Source organism: Patagioenas fasciata, chromosome 11 (genome assembly GCF_037038585.1).
Source record: "Patagioenas fasciata isolate bPatFas1 chromosome 11, bPatFas1.hap1, whole genome shotgun sequence".
NCBI classification, from domain to species: domain Eukaryota; kingdom Metazoa; phylum Chordata; class Aves; order Columbiformes; family Columbidae; genus Patagioenas; species Patagioenas fasciata.
In genome coordinates, this window is record NC_092530.1 from 5289498 (window position 1) to 5296920 (window position 7423).

Genomic DNA, 7423 nt, shown 5'->3' on the forward strand with positions numbered 1-7423 from the left:
CCTGCACTGAAACTACAATACGTGACTGTTTAATGTTTGTGGGCCACTGCCTCAAGCAAATGAAGAATATGAAGAATTGCAGAACACTACAGGTGATGAAAGAAAGTCATGCACTTAACGGAGTTTCTACCCAAGGCAGAAAATACCACAACAACCATCTCAGAAATACCAAGACAGTATGAAACTAGAAAATAATGGACAATGCGGAAAGGATTAGTGAGGTAGGATGTTCTTTTTGAGGGTATTAGGATAGTAAAAGAGAAGATCTTGGGCAGGGGTAACCAAAATAGAAGCAAAGGATGTGGTCAGGGCTGTTTGGGGGCACCTCCAAATTCCTTCTGTGAACAGGGGGAACCTGAGCGCTTTCCCTAATGTAAAAACATGAAGGGGAAGGAAGGAGAGTATCATTCAGTCTGGAAGGAATCTTCAGACATATAACAACCGATTTCCCACTCAAAGCAGGGCCAGATTACTCAGGGCTTTATCCAAACATATCTTGGACCCTTTCTGGGACAGAACTATCATGTGATCCCCAGGAAACAGCTTTTAGCATTTTACTTTCTCCATGCTGGGAAAGTTTCTCCCTATATTTAGCCTTACCATCTCTTAGAATCATGGAATATCTTGAAGTGGAAGAGATCCACAAGGAACATTGAGTCCAACTCCATGATCTTCACAGAACTGCCTAAAACTAAACCATATGTTTAAGAGTATTGTCCAGACACTCCTTGAACATGGTCGATGCTATGACCACTTCCCTGGTGAGCCTGTTCCAGTGACTGACCATCCTCCTAGGGAAGAACTTTTTCCTAATGTCCTATATGAACTTCCCCTGACACAGATTAGTTTCCTCATGTCCTATCACTGGTCATCAGAGAGAAGAGATAAGCACATCTTCCCCCACTGCCCCCCTTGGGGAAGGTATAGAATGAGATGAGGCCACCCCTTAGCCTTCTCCAAGCAAAACAAATGAAGTGATCTCAGCTGCTCCTCATAATCTTTCCCTTGAGATATTTCACCATCTTGGTGAAATGGCTGGAAAGATGCCCCATGGAAAAGAACCTGGCGGTGTTGATCAACAGCAGCTGAATATGAGCCAAGAGTGTGCCCAGGTGGCCAAAACATCCAACAGAATCCTGCTTTATGCCAGCACTAGTGTGCCCAGCAGGACCAGGGCAGTAACTGTCCCCTTGTACTGGGTACTGCTGAGGCCACACCTCGAATCCTGAGGTCAGTTTTGGGCCCTTCACTACAAGAAAGACCTTAAGGTGCTGGAGCAAATTCAGCGAAGGGAATGGAGATGTTGTAGGGGCTGGAGCACAAGTGTGATGGGGAGCAGCTGAGGGATCTGGAGGGGTTCAGACTGAAGAAAAAGAAGCTGAGTAGAGATCTCAGCCTTTTGCTCTCTGCAACTGCCTGAGAGGAGATTGTAGCAAGGTGGGTATCAGTCTCTTTTACCAAAGGCCTTAAGATGCACCAGGGGAGGTTTAGATTGGATTTTCTTAACTGAAAGGGTTATCAAGCCTTGGAACAGGCTCCCCAGGGAAGTTGTTGAGTCACCATCCTTGGAGGTATTTAAAAGACATGTGGATGCCAAACTTAGGGACGTGGCTTAGTGGTGGACTTGGCAGTGTTCGTTTTATGGTTGGACTCAATGACCATAAAGGTCCTTTCCAACCTAAATGATTCTATGATTTTGTGACACTACGATCCTATATTCAACTTGCCATCAGTCAGCCTGATTTCTTTCCTCAGGGCTACTCTCCAGTTTCTCATCCCCCAGTTTGTACATACAAGCAGGATTACCCCATCCCACGGGAAGAATCCAGCACTTGCTAAGTTAAGTTTGTTGTTAAGTTTCATGCAGTTGGTGATTGCTGAGTTCTCTAGTCTATCCAGATCTCTCTTTAAGGCCTCTTGCCCCTCAGGGGTGTCCACAGCTCCTCCTAGTTGAGTATCATCAGAAAACTTACTTAATGTACATTCTATTCCTGTATCTAGATGATTGTTTCAGCCTATTGCCTCTTGTCCTTGTGTCTTGTTCCACAGATATGAACCTGGTCCATTTTTCCTGTGAATTCTGTAATGCTTCTACATTTCTGCTCCCTCTGCCTTTCCCCAATCTTCTCTTTTCACAGCTGATCAAGCCCAGATTTCTAAGTGTGGCAGGGAGGAACAACACATACAGACACAGACAGAGACACACAGGCACAGAGTTCTTGTTAGCAGCAAGAGCAGAGCTAGGCAGAGCTGACTTTCATTAACAGTTCTCAATTTACAGGCTTACAGATATGGACCTGGACTAAGAGGTTAGACAGGACGTTTTTTCGATAATTGTTATTCCAAATACACCGCACTCATGTTGTGTCTGTTTTCAGCCACATTCCTGTGTGTATCTTGTGGGCAGCGTTCTGACCCACTCATTCATACGCCCAGGCCCAACATTCAAACATCATACATATGGGGGCAGTTTTCCAGCCTGAGATATCATTCTCACTGTCCTGGGCTGTCACTCCTTACACTCACAGAAAACATACTTCTGTATAACCTGTCCAAGGCCCTTTAGCTGGAACCACACATCCTGCCGTTCTCACATCTCCCCCTTCTTTGTTTTTGAACATCATGTTCACAGTGAGTGCAGCAAGGACCCTGGCTTTATTCTTCTTTACATTCTCTATCATTCTCCAGATGATTCAGAGGACTACAAGAAAAAATATTACACAAGCACATACAGTTCCCACAAAATCCCATATACACAGATTGAGGCCTGAAAACCATGTTTTTGGGTCTAACCACTTCACACTATTAGAAAATGTCATTATTAAGTCTTGCAGTGTTAATTCTTGCAAATCAGAGAATTGTTTTTGCAGGGCACTGGCTAAATTTTGAACCAGGCCTTGCACATTAACTGACTGCTCTCTGAAGATGTTGTTTCACTTGATTCCGCTCATGAACACTATCATTCCATTTTAATGGTATTACATTCTTGTGAGTGTATTCCCAATCACAATGCAGTTTTATTCTGGTAGCCAAAGTGTTTGTCCATCTCCTATGCACAACAGGGCTGCTTCACATATATGTATTGTAGAGGTGTAAAAAGTTGTACAGTTTTATTCTTCCGCTTAGATTACTGCTGTCCTGTCCCAGCAGAAGTCGTTTTTACAGAAAGTTTGACTCCTTTTTTATCTGTGTCATGGAGACATTCCGAAGTCAGTTTTAGGTGGACAGCAAGTTCCAAAACAGACTTAATTCTAGCTGGAAAAGTGCAGCCAGTAAACCAACTAGAATCAGGGTTTATGCAATTATTTAGCACTCCAACAACATAAAGTACAGGTTTGGATATCAGTTGGGGAGATTACTGGGGTACAACAAAATAAGAATAATGAGGATCCACAACGTGCATGCAGTCACAAGAAACAAAACTAGAGGCCTCTCACTTCAGAGTACTCACAATAAATAATCACTCGCCTGGGTTAGGCGAGGGCTCATTCAAGGATATATCCAGTAAATAACCACTCACCCAAACGAAGAGGTGAGGCGCTCTCAATCCTGGGAAGTCTCCTTAGACTGTGTTCCAGTCTAAGGAAAGAGGTCCAGTTCACAGACCTGCTGCTCCGAGAAGAACACTCAAATGGTGTCTTTGGCAGGAACCCTGTTTTATAATCTGGTCAGATGTGGCTGAGGGCATTACAACATGGTCCAAAAACTTTGCAGCTACTTTGGGCACCTTCTTTATTGAGGACCTTGTCTATCATTACACACTATCATTACGGATCAGCCTACTAATAAACAATAGAATAGTGCAAATTACAACAATTACAGCTATTATCAAATATCAGAGGAGGCTGGTTAGCCATCCTGATAAGAAAAATAAATGCACTGAAAGTTTTTTCACCAGTTAGTCCCCAGTCCAAATAATGTAAATCTGTACCGTTCTGATATGCTGGTGCCTCTAATTTGCAGGGAGCCCAGTAAAAACTCGAAACATCTCCCATGGTTACTTTAGATACCTTGCATGTTGGAATGCGAGCAAGGTATTTCAAAGTAGAATTGTGACTTATATCTCGGTGTTCAAGCTGGAATTGTTAGAAGCACATACAGGGTGGGTCTCAATAAAATACTGTTGCGTTTGATAAAATTTAATCCAAGTCCTGTTTTCCAGCAACTGACCTTCTGGTGGTACCCATGTACCACCTACCCAGTGGATGTCATTGTTGGAGAGAGGAACTTCAGGATCCCACCATGTTATAGGTCTAAAAAGAGGTGGATCCACAATATAAGCCAAATTTACAAGATTTCCCCTGCAGTTGTAATCATGCCAAAACTGATCATCATGAAACAAAACCTTACTGCATTGTTGCAGGAGATGATAGCCAGATAAGCTAAGAAGGTGTTATTTGGAGTGAGGGGGCACCTGTGTCTGTCATTGTAGTACTTGTGTTCTGTTGTAACTTCTTCAGCTGCTCCCAGGTAACATCACTGGCTTCTTACTTTGATTTCTTCTATTTCTTCATTGTCCTCTGCTGCAGAGACAGACATTGCATCTCTGGCATTGGGTTCTGTGTTGTTTTTCCAACTCATAGTAAAGTTTAACATATTTTACAGGAAGCCTCTTCAGTACTGTTGGAAGAAGAACACACGCATATCCCCTTTTCCAGGTGATTAAGTCTACAGGTCCTTGCCATTGTCTGTTGTGCAGGGGATTCTGATACAAAACCTTTGGTCTCTGTGACAGTGAATCTGGAGCACAGAAGTGTTTTTCCACTGCTGTGATAGAGGAGGGAGGCATAGCATGATCCAAAAAGTTTAAAGTATGTATTGCATTGTCTAATTGTTCCTGGGTCATCATATTCTACCTTTTTTTGTTTCCATAATATTTGTTTCTGTGTGGAATGTGCCCATTCAATAATAGCCTGTCCAGTGGGAGAATGTGGAATACTTGTGACATGCAAAACACCCCATTGCTATAAAAAATATTGCGTGGATCTGGTAGTGTAGCCAGGACCATTGTCAGTTTTAATCTCTTCATGCCCAGCATAGCAAAACAGCGGGTCCAGTGACACTGAACATCTCTGCTTTTTTCACTAGGATAAGCAGATGTACAAAGCATACCTGAAAAAGTATCTATAGAAAGGTGTACATATTTCAAATGACCAAAAGATGAGTCGTAACCTCAGTCTGCTAAATGGCATTAGCTGTGAGGCCACAAGGGTTAACTCCAAGGGAGCGTAAATTTGTAATAAGGCCTTGACATTCCAGGCAAGAACGAACTATGTGTCAGATCAAACATCTTTTTTAAAGCAGCAGCATTTTGATGGAAGAAAGTGTGTGATGCCATGGCAGACTGAAAGCAGACTGCAGCTACAGTATAAGAATCAGCAACTGCATTTCCTTCTGTTATGGAGCATGGTAAAGTGGTATGAGAGCATATATGAGTAAGAAGCAGTGAGTATCTGCAATGCTGTAATGCAGTTTGCAATGATACTAACATTTCAAAGAGCTACTGTTGTGAGATTTCTTTAAGAAAGTTGGAGGAGATGCGCTGTAGGACCTTGACTATGTACTCAGAATCACAAATCAAATTCAGAGGTTCCTCCTTAAAAATCTCTAAGTAATGTAAAGCTGCACCAAGTTCTGCTAATTGGGTTGAGCCATCAATAATTTTAACAGAATGATGCTGATTTTTATCTCTACACCAGACCACTTCAGCTTTATGAGACTTCCCAGAACCATCAACAAAATCTGCGCGAGCATGTGGGATCAGAGCAAATAAAAGTGTGGTCTGTGGCCTGATGTCAAAGACATAGAGATTCTGCAGCAATTTACATTTAGGCATGCCAAAAGCTGTGCTGTTAAGAAAATCGGCTGGTGCAATTTGCAAGGACATAGATTGTGAATAAAAAAAATCAAAATTAGATTTCAGAAATGGTACCTATATGACAGATGGGTCATGGCCTACTAGGACCTGAATCTATTCCCTGCCTTTTTTGATCAAAGTGACAATCAATTCTAGAAGCTGAGAAAAAGTTTTATGGAAAGAATTGGGAAAAAAAATCCTTTCCAAATATATGAATCTGTTTGCTTTCTCATCATACTGTCCTACAATAGCCACAGGTGGTTTCTGTGTTGTAGCTATTAATAGACAAATCTGCAAGTGTAATCAAGTGCAGTCAGCCTATAAGGTTGACATAAACTTGCTCATCAAAGTCTCTAACCCTATTTTGGCTTTCATGTTTATTGGATATTGTTTTTCCTTACTGTCTCAAAGTCCTGTTTCAGTTCTATCAGTGTAGTGTTGGCTTTACCGATACTTCAGCTGCCCATATTAGTGGAAATACAGCATCCAAAAAATGTACTTAACAATTCTTGACCAAAGAGAGATAAAGGGCTTTCTGGCAAATATGAGAATTCATATGGTAAAACTTTGTTCCAAATTTGGTATTCCATTGGTTTCAAAAAATGACATTTCTTCCCATGACTTCAAAAACTAGCACGGTGAATTTACTAAGAATTCTCTTACAGCTAGCTACCACAGAATAAGTCTATTAAAAGATTTTTGGTTTAATTTTCCAGCTTCTTAAGAACCATGAATCCGCTGGGGATGTCTTTAAATTTCACCCTCAGGCTTCTCCATTCAGTATTACAGTTCTCCAACAGCAACATCTCTACAATGGGGGGACCAATAAAGCCCCCTTTTCTCCTCTTTGGCAGCAAGTTGCCAGGTTTTTCTTTTTTCTTTCTTTTTTTTCTTTCTCTCTTGCTGCAGTTCAAACACAGCCAAGGCCACGCAGCTGGTGTAATCGCTGGTGCCAAGTCAGACCCTGGCAGACTCCTCAGTTACAATGAGCTGAGTTTATCTTGCAGCTTGACACAGGCCTGAAACTTATGTTCAAGCACAGGCCTGGAATATTTTGCTTTCTTGGTTTTCCATTTAATTCCAGCCATAATGCACTTTATATGCAATTCCAATTAGCTCAGCAACAGTTACATTCCTCAACCCCATTTACATGCTGCAATTTCTTACAGAAGTCAATAAACAGCATGCTAACCATCTATCCATTATTTTCACTTTCCTAGATCCAAATCAGTTCCTATTCTAGCAGCTTTTAAATACAACCTCTCCCAAGTTCACATTCATCATAGCATTTAGTTTTCTTTCCCATATCTCCAACTAGCACATAAATTCAGTGCGAATCAGAGTTTAACAACTAAAATTCTTTTCTGGTCTCAAAATTATTAGACAACAATAAGAGCAGATTAACTTACAGTACTGTACTTCATTCCGTTTTTTTCCAAAGTTCTGCAGAACAATATTAACTGCAATACAGCACTATAACTCAGAATCCCACATTCGAGCCACAATTGAGTACAACATTGTTTCAAACTTTTTTTTATCAGAGGATTCCCCCACAAAGTTACTCTA